The sequence below is a fragment of the Solanum dulcamara genome, chromosome 3 (genome assembly GCF_947179165.1).
Source record: "Solanum dulcamara chromosome 3, daSolDulc1.2, whole genome shotgun sequence".
NCBI lineage: Eukaryota > Viridiplantae > Streptophyta > Magnoliopsida > Solanales > Solanaceae > Solanum > Solanum dulcamara.
The window spans coordinates 29,481,973-29,497,146 of record NC_077239.1 but is presented as its reverse complement, the minus strand read 5'-3'; positions in this window follow the sequence as shown (position 1 = coordinate 29,497,146).

Sequence of the window (15,174 nt, the reverse complement as noted above, 5' to 3'; positions counted from 1 at the left end):
GATTTTTTGGATCCCCTGAGAAGATCACATCTGCATATGCATCTAGTTTTGTAAATATTTTGGGGACTTGTATAGAATACATGTGGCACTTATGTATGAAATTTTGAAGGTTTGTAAAAACAAAACCATATGCTTGTAACTTGAACTGGGTGACTAGTTTTGCTATTTTTGGAGAGTGCTTTTAACTCAAGTCATGCCATGTACTAGGTTTATACTTTGACTTGTCATTTTCCACAAAGCAAGATAATAGTTTATGATAATTACTAGTTTGAGTTTTGTGTATTTTGTAGACCCGCAATGGTGTTGAATAGAAAATAGAATTTCAAAACAAGTTTTCTAAATGTGTTGACTATTTGAGATTACAAAAAAAACTATCTTTTATTTCGTAAGTGGCATCCCCCCAAAGGGGATGCTACAAGTGTTGGTATTAGAGCCTAGGTTTATGATTCTAGGACTTTTGTGGACTTGTTGGTATACTATTTTACTTTGTCACATATTTTTTTATTATATAGTGCATATGCATAATGTATATGTCCCTAATGCAATGTGATCTTTTCTTATAAAGAAATCAGGTCGTGGCATCTTCTATTTCTAATAGACTTATGGAAGCCGGTCGTGAGGGTTTAAATACCTCTAATGCCCAACTTCACCTACAAGAAGGGGTTGGAGAATATTTTTCTGATTCTAATCCTCCTAGTACAAGTGGATCTAAAGCGGAAAGTAATCAGAGTACAAGAGTTAGGCCACAACCTCAAATGAGTCATAGTACTCCTGCTGTTGATCCCCCTTTTCAACAAATAGCGGATTTCTTTCGTCACATGGCTAGAAGAGTGCCTGACCCTACTGAAATAAACTTTGAGAAAATGAGAAAAATGGGTGGAGTTAAGTTTGAAGTCACTGTTGACCCTATAGATGCCGAGCAGTGGTTGGAATGGATTGAAAGAGTGTTCGAGCAGTTAGAGTATTCAGACGCTGCCAAATTTAAGTATGCTGTCTCACTGTTACAAAAAAATGCCTATGATTGGTGGGTAAGTGTACCGAATGCCAGGGCAAAACCTCTTATTCTTACTTGGACTGATTTTGTGAAAGAATTTCATAAGAAGTATGTCCTACCTGTTTATCATGATGCAAAGAAAAATGAGTTCTTTAATTTAGAGCAAGGGAGTATGTCTATCGCTGAATATCAACAGAAGTTTCTCAGGCTGTCTCGTTATGCTGGGGGTATTATTAATAACAAAAGAGATAAGTGTAGGCGATTCAAAGACGGTTTGAATGATTCTATCAGAAAATCTGTAGCAGTCCTACAACATAAAAACTTTTATAAATTAGTTTTAGCTGCTCTTACTTAGCAAAGGATCGACAAGGAACAAGCTGGTAGAAATGAACACAACTTCAGGAAAGCTTATGCAGATTCAGGAGGTCCATCAAAAAGAGGGAGGTTTGACATTTCCAAAGCTAATATTTTTCGCAAGTTAGCCCAACATTAGCAGAATAGATAAAGTTCCTTTACTGCCAATACTCTAAGCTATGGCCAAGGCAAGACTCGTATACTCACTTGTGCACAATGTGGAAAGAATCAGTTTGGTACTTGTAGAAGAGCTTTTGGCACTTATTTTAATTATGGGAGCTTCGATCATAAAGTGAGGGATTGTCCTAATCCTAACCACACTTCTTCTCCGCGTACGGAAGACTTGATTCAAAAACCTGTTACCATTCCCTCTCAAGGGAATAAAGGTGAAAGATCTAGAAACACACAAGCAACAGGTGTAGATGCAGCCAATCCAGCTAGTGGGTCAAGAGCTATAGCACGAGCTTATGCGATGAGACAGAGGGATGACCAAGATGAAGCAGATGTGGTTATTGGTAAATTTCACTTATTCGACTTATGTGTTGTTACATTATTTGATCCTAGTTCTACACATTCGTATGTTTGCTCATCATTGGCTTTTCCTTAAAATGTGAACTCTGCGAGACTCGACTGTGGTGTGCTTGTCTAAAGTCCTTTGGGTCAACAAGTTATTTGCAATCAAATCTATTGAGGTTGTCCCTTGGTGATTCAAAATCTAGTCTTCCCTGCTGATCTAATTGCCTTTCCAAGACTATGATGTCATTATCGGTATGGATTATCTTTATAGATACCATGCGGTAGTTGATTGTAGGTCAAATCATATGACCTTTAGAGCTCCTTCATCTTCATACATCATTGTTCAAGGTGAAAGATCATTGACATCTAATATCATCTCCGCAGTTATGGAAAGGAAGATGGTTAAACAAGGTTGTGAAGCTTATCTTGCTCATATATTTGATACACGCCTGAAAATTCCAAGCCTTGAAGATATACCTATGATGTGTGAATTTCCTGATGTCTTTCTTGAAAATCTTTTTGGACTACCCCCAGAAAGAGAGGTTGAATTTCCTATAGAGGTTGTTCTTAGAGCTACTCCTATCTCTATGACGCCTTATCGAATGGCTCCAGCAGAACTGAAAGAGTTGAAAAATCAATTACAAGAACTTCTTGAGAAAGGTTTTATTAGCCCGAGTGTTTCTCTCTAGGATCTCCTGTGCTATTTGTGAAAAAGAAAAATGAGACTTTTAGGCTTTGTGTTGATTACCGACAACTGAACAAGGTAACAATCAAGAATAAATACCCACTGCCTAGGATTGATGATTTATTTGACCAGTTAAAAGGTGCTAGTTTGTTCTCAAAAATTGACTTAAGGTCTGGGTATTACCAACTGTGGGTAAGGGAACATGATGTCCCTAAAACTGCCTTTAGGACTCAATATGGCCATTATGAATTTTTAGTGATGCAATTTGGGTTGATGAACGCTCCTGTGGCATTTATGGATTTGATGAATCGCGTGTTTAAGCCTTATCTTGATCAATTTGTAGTGGTTTTTATAGATGATATTTTAATATACTCTAAGAATAGTGAAGATCATGGAAAGCATCTTCAAATTATTTTGCAAATTCTACAAGAGAAGAAGCTTTATGCCAAGCTTTCTAAATATGAATTTGGGCTCGGAGAAGTGGCCTTTCTAGGACATATTGTGTCGGCGACAGTGTGAAAGTGGATCCTAGTAAAATTCAAGCTATTATTGAATGGAAACCACCTAAAAGTCCAACCGAAGTAAGGAGTTTCTTGGGTTTAGCAGGATACTATAGAAGGTTTGTCAAAGGTTTTTCCATTATATCCTCCTCTTTAACTAAACTCTTGAGGAAGGATGTCAAGTTTGTATGGGATGACAAATGCCAGAAGAGTTTTGAAAAGCTAAAATCCTTATTAACACAAGCTCCTATACTTACTCCACCAACTGAAGGAAAGGAATATGTGATATATAGTGATACCTCTTATCGTGGTTTGAGTTGTGTCCTGATGCAAGAAGGGAAAGTGGTTGCGTATGCTTCCTGAAAATTGAAACCACATGAATTGAACTATCCTACTCATGACCTTGAGCTCGCTGTCATAGTGTTTTCCTTGAAAATTTGGAGGCATTACCTATATGGCGAAAAGTGTCACATATTTACTGATCACAAGAGTTTGAAGTACTTGGGCATACAGAAAGAGTTGAATTTGAGTCAATATAGGTGGCTTGAACTCATTAAAGATTATGACTGCAGGATTGATTACCATTCGGGTAAAGCCAATGTATAGAAGATGTTTTAAGTCGTAAAACCCTTGCTAGTTTATCGCTAAGCCACTTGCCTTTGTTTCTTAAATTAAGAGCCATGGATGCTTGTCTTGCATTTAATTCTGATGGCGCTATTGCTGCCGGTTTGCAAGTCAAACTAGTTCTACTTGAACAGGTGAAAGAAGCATAGAAGTTAGATGAGAAGCTGGTGAAATTATCAAAGAAGCTCAAATTGGAGAAAAACTTGATTTTAAATTAAGTTAGGATGGTGTTCTACTTTATCAAAACAGGTTATGTGTCCCTAAAGATGACAATTTGAGAAACGAAATTTTGAATGAAGCACATACTTCACCATATGCAATGCATCCTGGAGGTACTAAAATGTACCAAACCATTAAAGAACACTACTGGTGGAATGGTATGAAGAAGGACATTGCGGACTTTACTTCTAGATGCTTAGAATGTCAACAGGTAAAGGCCGAGCATCAAGTCCCAACTGGTTTGTTACAACCCTTGTCGATACCTAAGTGAAAATGGGAAAGAATAACTATGGACTTTGTTTCTAGGCTTCCACGCACTCAAAGGAATCATGATGCAATTTGGGTTATAGTTGATAGGCTAACCAAAAGTGCTCATTTCTTATCCATCAAAATGGAATACCTACTTCAACGTTTAGCATAATTGTATGTTGATGGGATTGTGAGGCTACATAGAGTTCTTGTTTCTGTTATATTTGACCAAGATCCAAGGCTTATATCTAGATTCTGGACTAGCTTGCAAGAGGCTTTGGGCACTAGGTTGAACTTTAGTACATCATTCCATCCTCAGACAGACGGCCAATTCGAGAGGGTGATTCAAATCTTGTAAGGTATGCTTCGAGCTTACATTATGGAATTTGAAGGTAGTTGAGACAGAAATCTTGCTTTTATAGAATTTGCTTATAATAATAGCTACCAATCAAGTATAGGCATGCCTTCCTACAAAGCCTTATATGGGAGAAAGTGTAGAACTCCTCTTTGCTGGAGTGAAGTTGGTGAACGAAAACTGGTTGGTTTTGAAATTGTGCAACAAAGTGAAGATAAGGTAAAATTCATCAAGGATCATCTAAAAATTGCTTCAGATAGACAAAAGTCTTATGCTGATCTTAAGAGGCGTGAAATTGAATATCAAGCAGGAGATAAGGTGTTTTTGAAGGTTTCTCCAGGGAAGAAGATTATGAGATTTGGCCAAAAAGGAAAACTTAGTCCTCGATTTATTGGACCAAATGAAGTACTTGAGAGGATTGGTCCAATTGCATATAAATTAGCTTTTTTACCGAAATTAGATAAGATCCACAATGTCTTCCATATTTCTATGCTTAGAAGATATCTCTCGGATCCATCTAATGTTCTTCCTGTTGAATCCATTGAGATAAGTCCTGACTTTACATATAATGAGGAACCTATCCAAATCTTGTCCCATGAGACAAAAGAGCTTAGAAACAGGAAAGTTCCTTTAGTAAAAGTCCTTTGGAGGAATCATTCTGGCAATGAGGCAACCTGGGAGCGAGAAGTGGATATACAAATTCAATATCCACATTTTTTTGAGGATAGTATAAGGTAAATTTTGGGATAAAATTTCTTAAGGGGGGGAGGGAGAGTTGTAACACTCCAATTTTCTTTTAAGAAGAAAAAAAAAATATTTTTTTAGATACATTTTTGGGTGATCTGACTTTGGGAGGCTATAAATCCATTAGCATTTAGATATTTAGGAAAACTCATAAAATTAAAGTTTTAGATAATTGAAATACATTTCTAACCATAGGTCGTGGGCTCATATGTGATATAGAGATAAAAAGTTATGGATGTTTTAAGGAAGAAAGGTCAAGCTGGGTAGCGATTTTGGGTCCAACCTGATTCCAAGTCGGGTTAGGCCCATTTTCCCTAATATTTAAAGGATAAGTTCAGCCTCATCTCTTTTTTTTAGATCATAACTTTCCAGAACATTTTAGAGGGTGAGAGAGAGAACTCCTAGGCTAAGAAAAGCCATTTTGACCCAAATTCGAGTCCCGAATTCTGAAGCTCATGAAGAGAAAGGTGTTGCACATTGTGTTGCCTTCAGTTTGAGTTACAAATCAGCTAAGAAGGAGTGTTTTGTCATGGTTTCTGCACACCTAAGGTAAGATTGAGGTTCTTTTTCTTGTTAACAAGCTTGTTTAGAGATTTAACGGATTAAAACGGAGGAAGAAGTGTTATAAACTTGTTTGTTGCTTTGTTGAGACTTATGGATTAGGGGTTATTTTGTTTGGATTAAATGGATGGAATTAGTTAAGTTATGATGTAGAATAATTTTTGATATTTTGTTGATGTTGTTGATAAGTTGTTGTTGTCAAAATTGGGGGAAATAAACTTTTTTTTGCAAACCCTTTTTTGGATGGGACTACTGTTAGTAATTTTAGTATAACTCTTTGTGTAAATCTTCTTTTCGAGTGATTCAAGATATTTTGGAATGATGTTTCATAGGAATATAACTTTTATTTATTCTCTAAAATACACTTTTGCTTTTATCTACTTTAAAAAGGGTGATGAAGTATAGGGGAGGTGCTGCCCATATTTTATTTTTAAAATCCTACATAGACTGCTGTTGGTATTTTGAGCATATCCTTTTGTAAAAAATTATTGTAGGGGTGATTCGAAATTGTATGCTACCCTAAGACATATGTTTATAACTTTTATTAAGGCCACAAAGCCTATTTCCCCTATGTACTCTTTTGAAACTGAGCAACAATACATGATAGTAGTGCTGTCCAGAATTCTTATTTTGATAGTTTGGGCTGATTTTCATTGATTTCATATTTAGTTTCGATATGATGAGACTTTTAAACTTAAGTAGATATTTTATTTTGTATTTAAGGTGTATATTCTCTTATACAAGCTAAGAGGAACTGTTTGACGAAGTGGATTTTGGTTGGTCTATGGCGTAGATGAATTGAACTCCTTGAGTTGTGGTAGAACTTGTTCTATGCTGAAATGCCAAGGTTTGTATATAAACTTGAACTTGGAATATTTTATTTTCTGAAATTTAAAGTATCTTGATGGGTTGTTTCCTTACTCTTTGTCTTGTATTATGGTATGATTATTATCTTAATTTTGCAAAACTTTCTCTAAACCGCCCACTTGTATGAATTGCTTGATCATTTTGCATTCTTGATAGGACTTTATCCTTCTTGTTATGGTGACCTGTTCTCGATATTGGCATGCCTCTCGATTCAGATCTTGCCCATCTTGACTTTGGATTTATATTTCTTCTTGACAATGGATGTTCGTCCACTTTTGAGTATAAGTGGAAAGCCACTTTCAACATGGTTTTTGATTCTCTTGATATTGGGTGATGACCCTTTTTGATATGGGCTTCAGTCCTTCTTGATTTCGGGGATTCAGTTCGTCTTGATACTAATTGTTCTTAGTGTAAAGACATGACGTATATATTGGGCGAAATTGATTATTTGACAACTTTTTTGAATTGAATTATAAGTTTCTTGATACTTGAGCCTTTGAATATTAATATTGATATTTTAAAAATCTTCAAGGTTAGTATTCGATACTTTGATATACTTGTTCACTTGGGCTTAGTTTTACCTTATTGAGCCACCAGCGATGAACAAAGGAAATGAAGAATTTAATGGCTCCAAGTCCAAAGTTTATACACCATTAAGCTTTATGCATAGCGATAGTTATTTTCTATCGTAGGTAATGTGGGGGATGAGATATGAAAATGGCCATTTGGAGTAGATTTTTTGGATCCCTTGTGAAGACCACATCTGCATCTGCATCTAGTTTTGTAAATATTTTGGGGACTTGTATAGGATACATGTGGCACTTATGTATGAAATTTTGAAGTCTTGTGAAAATAAAATCATATACTTGTAACTTGAACTGGGTGACTAGTTTTGTTATTTTTACAGTGTGCTTTTAACTCAAGTCATTCCATGTGCTGGGTTTATACTTTGACTTGTCATTTTGCACAAAGGAAGATAATAGTTTGTGATAATTACTAGTTTAAGTTTTGTGTATTTTGTGGACCCGCAATGGTGTTGAATTGGAAATAGACTTTCAAAATAAAATTTCTAAATGTGTTGACTATTTGAGATTATAAAAAAAATTATCTTTTGTTTCGTAAGTGGCATCCTCCTAAAGGGGATGCTACATACTTGGTGGTAAATAGAGGTTATGTGCCCACAGTATACTGAATTATTGGGGTAAATAAGAATTTTTCTAAGTTTTGGCAGGAGGTATATGGTGGTTTGAATAGTAGTTGGAACAGGTAAGATAAGAATTGCATGGAACTGATATTGATCGTGATTCAATAGTTTTATCTCAATGGGAAAGTACTATGAAATTCAAAATTTAGATTATTAGCAATTGGTGGGATCCATACCTATCGTAAAATGTTTAAATGAAAAGAGAGAGAAACATAGTTTGAAATTTTGAAGACAACAATGTGTTTCTAAGAATACCTGAATATTAGTGACGATCTGAGAGTAAAGTAACTGGCCGGTGTGATTACGATGTTCTAGTGTGTATTGAGAGTGTTGTATTCAGTAGAGTACTGTAAAGAGTATGTGGAAGTTGATAAATCGAGTATGTCTATGATTGTTATAAGACCAGGCTGATTGAGTGTGAAGTCAGATTGATAGAAATGTGTGTTATGGACACTATAGAAGGAATATCTTATGTTATACGACTGTACATTCTCATATGACCATATACTTTATTTTAAACATGGCTTTGGAGTATGATTCCTTATTTATGCCCATGCGTGTTTTCACTTTTGTAGATGGATTTTTAGTAGTGGATCAGATGTTCCGATCCATGCCCTCTTGGTATGGTTAGATATTTATGCAGGTTTGATCAGTTCAGATATGGCAGATTTGGTGTTGCCTTGGGGCTGTTTAAGGTTTTCAAAAATTCTACAACTGTCACCTTGCTTATGGAAACTTATAGAAGAGCTACCATATATATTTGCATTGATTGACAATCTTATTATACCTCATCATCGAGTTTATGTTTCGGCTATGTATAATTGAATGTAAGGGGTCCTTAGGCCTAGTGCTACCGCTCTGAGGGGCTATTTATAATCACAAGTACTGATCTGCAATTCTGATAGTGTTGTTTGAGGTTTTGTGTGCTTGAGGGTATCTCTCGCTAGATGGTTGCTTGACCATTTCATTCTTTGAGTCAGGTAAATTTGATTCCTCCATGATGAGTATTCGATGTTATGAATCATATTTGTATAATTTAAGCTTGAGGAAAAAACTGGCTATGATAATAAAATTTTGCTAGAATCTATGATGGTGTGTATGTTATGAGTTGTTGGTGGATGATTCAGGCTCATACTTGATTTTAGTGAGTATTGGTTCAGAATTCTCTCGTGGTTATGTGATGAAAGATTTGTCCTAATCGTTATGATGTAGTTTAGAGGATTTCAATTTAGATTTGGTCCATGGGTTAGTGTGTGACTTGAAAATTACTCCTAATTGGTAGATCCATCAAATTTTGATTTGAAGGTTCAGTTTGATAGTGGAACTGACGATATGATCTAAGGACTAGTTCACTTGGGGGAGGCAAATACCGGACTTGGAGGTTATGCCTCAAACTATTGCTAGTGTCGAGTATTTTTTTTCTTTTACTTTATGTTCAAGGACCAACATGGTTTTTAGTGGTGGATGATGTAACGACCCTAAAGGTCATTTTTGGTAATTTTTGGAAAGTAACCATTTTACCCCTCTTGGTAGTGTCCCCAAGTCATGTTTGATCAGTATTCGATTTTAATTTTGTAAAATTCTATGATAAGTTGAAATTTTTGGAAGGATTTGAGTTTTAAAAGCTTAAGTTGTGAAATAGTTGAATTCTATGTCATTTGGATTTTTGAGTCTCGGAATGGAATTCCGCCGATTCCATAAGCTCTAGAATATGGAAGTTCAAGAGAGTTACCAAAATCAGTTTCGAGGTTATATCATGGATTTGAGGTCCTAAGTTGGAAATTATTGAGTTTTTGAGTTTAGAGTTGACTTTGGTCAACATTCGAGTTTGGATGCTCGGATTGGAATTTTGTGCCTAGGAGAGTTCCCACATATATTTTGGAAGCTCCTAGGGAGTTTTGGTCTTTTGAGACATAGAATTAGTTAGGTTGTGACTTGTTGGATTTCCGATCAAGAAGACCTCAAATTCAAAATTTGACAGTTCTATTGAGTCCAAAATGTCAAAATTAGTATGGTAGCATATATGATTTGTGTGTACGGAATTCCGAATGAATCTCGAGGATCTATTCGGAAGTTGAAAAAATAGGGTTTGTTGATATGCTAATATCTGGTGCAGGATCTGCTTTAGCGAATATAGGGTCGTGAAAGCAACTCCACTTTAGCAAGGTACCCATCGCTTTAGCAAAGAGGGTCACATAAGCGGGGTTCGCCAAAACGACCTTCTCGAAAGCGACCCTTGTGTCGCTTAAGCGACACTTGAGAGGTTTTGGCTAGGGTTGTCGGTCATTTCACCATTTGTAGACTTTGGGAATCCGATTAGGCAATTTGTGAAATGATATTTTGAGGCTATTTGATTTGGTAAGTGTTCTTAACCTAAACTCTACATTATCCATCCATTATATCATGATTTTGACTCCGAATTAAGGATTTTGAATCCCAAATTTTGGAGAATTTCATCAAGAACTTCAAATTTCTTAAAAAGGTGATTGTGGAGGGTTTTGAAATCCATTTTTGAAATGGTTTTCGCTAATGAGTTTATGATGCTTTGAGGATCATTTTCATTCAAATATTCCCTGATATAAACCTCATTTTCGGAATCAAATTTTTGAGCCATTTTGATCCTTTTTCCCGAAATTTTTAATTTTAGTGTTGTTAGCTTCGTATTTTGATTGTGAATCATGATTTGGATAGATTGTGGTATTTTTGATTTAATTCATAAAGAGAAGGCTCAAGTTAGTGATTGACCGATTATTGATCAAGTCAAATGAATTTCTAAAATCTCGTAAATCTTGTAGATTACTTAAAGTTGCTTTCGTATATGTGTTGAGGTGAAGTTGGAATGAGGGTTGGGATGATAAACATGTGAATTACACCTAATAAAATATCGGCGTAATAAAAGGACTATGTATTCTATGATGTTGAACGAAAATGTGAACTTCTTGACATAAACTCGATGAAATGCTATGATGGCCTAAATGTGATGATGAAACTGATGAATTATTCATTTGCTCATTGTTGATTATGTAAATTGACCTGGATATACTTTCTCACTGATTAATCTTAATTGTGATAAAAAGGGTAATGAAATGGAGACTTGGTAACCTATAATGATGTAATTGTTGATGGTGATATACTATTGATAGTGTGAAATAGAGACTTGATGACTTATATTGAAGTGAATGATGTACTTTTTGATGTTGATATACTATTGATACTGTGATCGTAAATGTGCTATTCCTCTCATTGCATTCTTCTCATTGTATTCCTCTCATTGTGTCCTCTCACTGAGTATTTGTACTTGTTTGCTTGCACCAAGGTTGTGCTTATGTTGTGATGATGAATTGTGAGGATAAGAGGAAATAGGGATTGGGCAACACATATGTGGCAGAATTATCTATTGAGAGGAAATAGAGATCGGGCCATACATCCGTGACGGAGTTATCTATAAGAGAGATAGGATTAGGTCACGTGTTTGTGGTGGATACATAGGCCTTGTGTGGTTCCCATGGGTTCCGGCCTATTATACAATGAATGTGTATCATTAGGACAGACATGCATCATTCTACGTGATATCACATTCTATTGCATTGCATCTTATCTGTCATCGTGAAATTATGTTTATGCCCTTTGTGTTTTTGTGATTAATCTTTTTGGATTTGATATGACTAATTCGGTGATACTATGGAGCTATTGTGGACCTATGTGCTATATGAATTGTATAGAGTAGATTTAATTAATTTCTGTTCAAATTTGTAGTTGAGGAGGTTCGATTGGGATGAAAGGAGTTCCAGTGTCTATTAGATTTGCCTTGTTTTGTTAGTTAGCTTGTTGAGTACCATATTATTTGATACTCACTCATTGCTTTTACACCTGTGTAAGTTTTGAGCCCGGACTGTGTGTGAGTTATATTGTATTCTCTGAGGTTTCGAGGTGGATTGAGAGGTAGCTGCTGATGTCCAACAATCTCTCTTGTCCCTTTTATTTATGCTTTATTTTATTTGAGAAGAAAATGCATCGAGACTTGTACTTATTTTCAGTTTTGTTTTACTAGAGGCTTGTACATGTGACAACCAGGTTTTGAGGGTTAATTTAGATTGGAAATCTTCCTCTTATGTTTATGTCTTTTATCTCCTTACTTCATTATTATTTCTGTTTTTGTTCGATTTTAGGCTGATTTGTTCTGGAGGAAAAGGACAAGTGTCATCACACCTGAATTTGGATCGTGACACATGGTCACCTCTGCAAGAAGAGACACCTGAGGTATTGCTGGTCATGGTCCGAGTTGGTTCTGAAATCCCTAACCTATTAGCTGTTATATCTTTGTATCTTGCTGCTCATCTCCAAACCTACTCATGAATTCGCAGTGGATTAGTGGTCGGGTTGAGAGATCTCAATAGTTGGTGAAGAAAACTTCTAAATGTGGGAAGAAATGGAGAAAGAGATGAAATTTGGGTGTGGTATTTTAATGGGTGGGGTGATTGTGATTATGTGGAGATCTATATGTCATAATAATATACACATGAGATGCCACATTTATTCTGTCAAACGGAGAGGTAGAATTGAGCCAATAGTAAGACGAGAAGGGTACTTTTGAGCTAGAATATAGTTTAAAGGTATATTTAGTCTATTTCGAATAATTAAAGGATAGTTTGGGCTCTTATCCGTTTATTTAATACTAAGTGTAGTTTTTGACAAAAATAATAAAAAATTATCTTCAATTTACTGAAATGTATAAGTAAAATAGAACATTTGTTCTTATATGGTCCAAATAAAATGAAATGTGGAGGGTACATAGTAAATATAGAAAAATACACACTTTTTGAGACAACTCAAAAAAGAAATAATAAGACAATTAAATTAGAACAAATAGAGACCACAATTATGCAATTTATATTAGAAATTGGTGTTCAAATTCCTCAGACTGGAAATACATTGCGCTCTTTTTTTTTTTTTTTTTCTAACCGATATTCAATATTCATATTGAAATTCGACTAAATTTATATTTAAACTGAAAAAGTCCCACATTAAAAGTAAAATGCTCTTGGTGACTCGGTACCCTCTTTTAAAGTTGTCAAGGTGTAGAGAGAATAATTTGTAATGTCAATAATTTTTATAAATAATTTAGTCGCTATTTTATAGCTTATCTACTTGCAAAAACCTATTGAGGAAGGAAAACTAAATAAATAAATGATGCTTGCACTAAACAAAGATCATATTACCCGTGTGTGAATTGAATGAATTATTCTTCTTGCCAAAAATAATTAGTTTTCACTTAAAGATTTTACACATGTAATAATTTGTTCATTTTATATATAATATTTACAAATTGGCGTGGTAAGCATATATATTAAATTAGAATACATATGGATATAATTACACCAATAACTTAATACACTGAATATCTAACAATCAGCCTCTGCCTATCAATTATACTTCAGTGGGGACATCACAACTGATACCAACAAACAATTATAAAGTCCACCTCAATGCCTTTATTCGCCTTTTCTCCCTCTACCAGATCGTATTCATGCATTCTCCACTAATCATCATGCTTCGGCATTGAGTTTAAGCCTCATCTTCCCTTCCTCTCATTTAAATGGAGATTCACCCGCTCTTTTATCCGCCTTCTGTTAATGGTTTCACCAGCTGACGCTACGTTGCAGTAGCTCATCTGAAGCATGAGCAATATACATTAATGTTGAGAAAACAGAACATTAATAAATCCTAGTGGCTAGTACTCTGCTATTTTATCAGAGGCCACTCACAAGTGCAGCTTTGACATCAGGAGAAAAAAATATTTCCTAAAATACTCCCTTTCCAACTATATGGTCTAGGCATACTCTACCTTCCTCACATTACAATGAGTATGTTGTTGTACTCCCTTTCTAACTATACTTTCATTCTAAAAACATCTAAGAATTATTGTTTTTCTTTTAACAAGGAAAAGCTATTTTTTACAAGAAAATTAGGAATGACAATGGAGCAGCGTGTTGGATTTTTGCCCTAACTTTTCTAGTATAATTGAGTTTTTCTTTTCCTAAAAGAAAAACATAAAGTCTGCATATTTGGCTAGTCCTTTTTTTTGTAGGAAAAGATTTAAGACTCTATAAATAGAGACTTATTCTTTCTAACATAGTAACATTCACAATGTAGTCCTAGAGGTTTTTAGGTTTGTGTAGGGGGAGAATTTGTAGACACAAGTCTTATGTTAACACTTGTGTAAACCTCTTTGTATTCCGAGTGAATTGTGTGAAGTTATTTCTCTCGATATTTTGTACGCTCATATTTATAGTGGATTGCTCATGTGCTCTTGTGGATGTAGGTTGGTTGAGCGAACCACGTTAAATGTTTGTATCTTTTTTGGTATATTTCTCGTTTGTTTTTTACTCGTATTTCGAAGTTTGCGTTGTTAGCTTCCGTATGACACCTAATTATTTCGGTCCTAACACGAGGCGGGTTGAGCTCAACTCGCAAATTTTTTAAACCGCCCTGCCTTGCCGTGCATGACAATTTATTTCATTTTCAATCCACTCCGCAAACACCCGCCCCGCCCCGCATAAATTTTTAAGTTTTTTTTCTTTTTAATTGAGTTTAATATGAAAAATAAAATTCATAATTTTCTTTTTTCATTTTTCGCTAGTCAACATCAACAACTAATTAATTATTTCTGGTTAATATTTCAACAGTTATTTCTTAATCGCTAATTAGTTGTTTCTAATTAACATTTCAACAACTAACAATTTACTAGACACGTTTAGTTTAATTTATTTTTAAAAAAGTTAAAACTAAAGTCAAAGTTTAATATAAAAAGTTTATATCTTTGAATTTTAGTAATTACAAAGATTTAATTTTCTTTAGATTATTATGTGGTACTTTGAACCCGCATAAATCTGCAACCCGTCCCGCATGACTTTAAACCCACCCCTCCTTATAGCTCTAAATCCACCCCGTAACCGACCCACCCCGCCCAATTGCCATCTAAAGAAAATGTAGTTTTATCAGGTAATGGATACATTGTAAGGGAGTGGTGATATACCTGCAACTTCTATACGAGAAAATGACGGGGGAAGCCAAGCACTGGGAAAGCCCAACTGAAGCTATATTAGCTATATATTCAAATGGGGTGATTGACAATATAGACAGAACAAATTAGCTTGCATTGTGATCTGACCTAGGCAGAGAATGACCATGTCTTTTCCTCAATATCTCTGCTTCTCTGTCTATCTGGATGTCTGACGGACAGAAAATTTGGTGTATAACTTTAAGAACAAAGCAAGGAAGCAAAGCCATGACTATAATAAG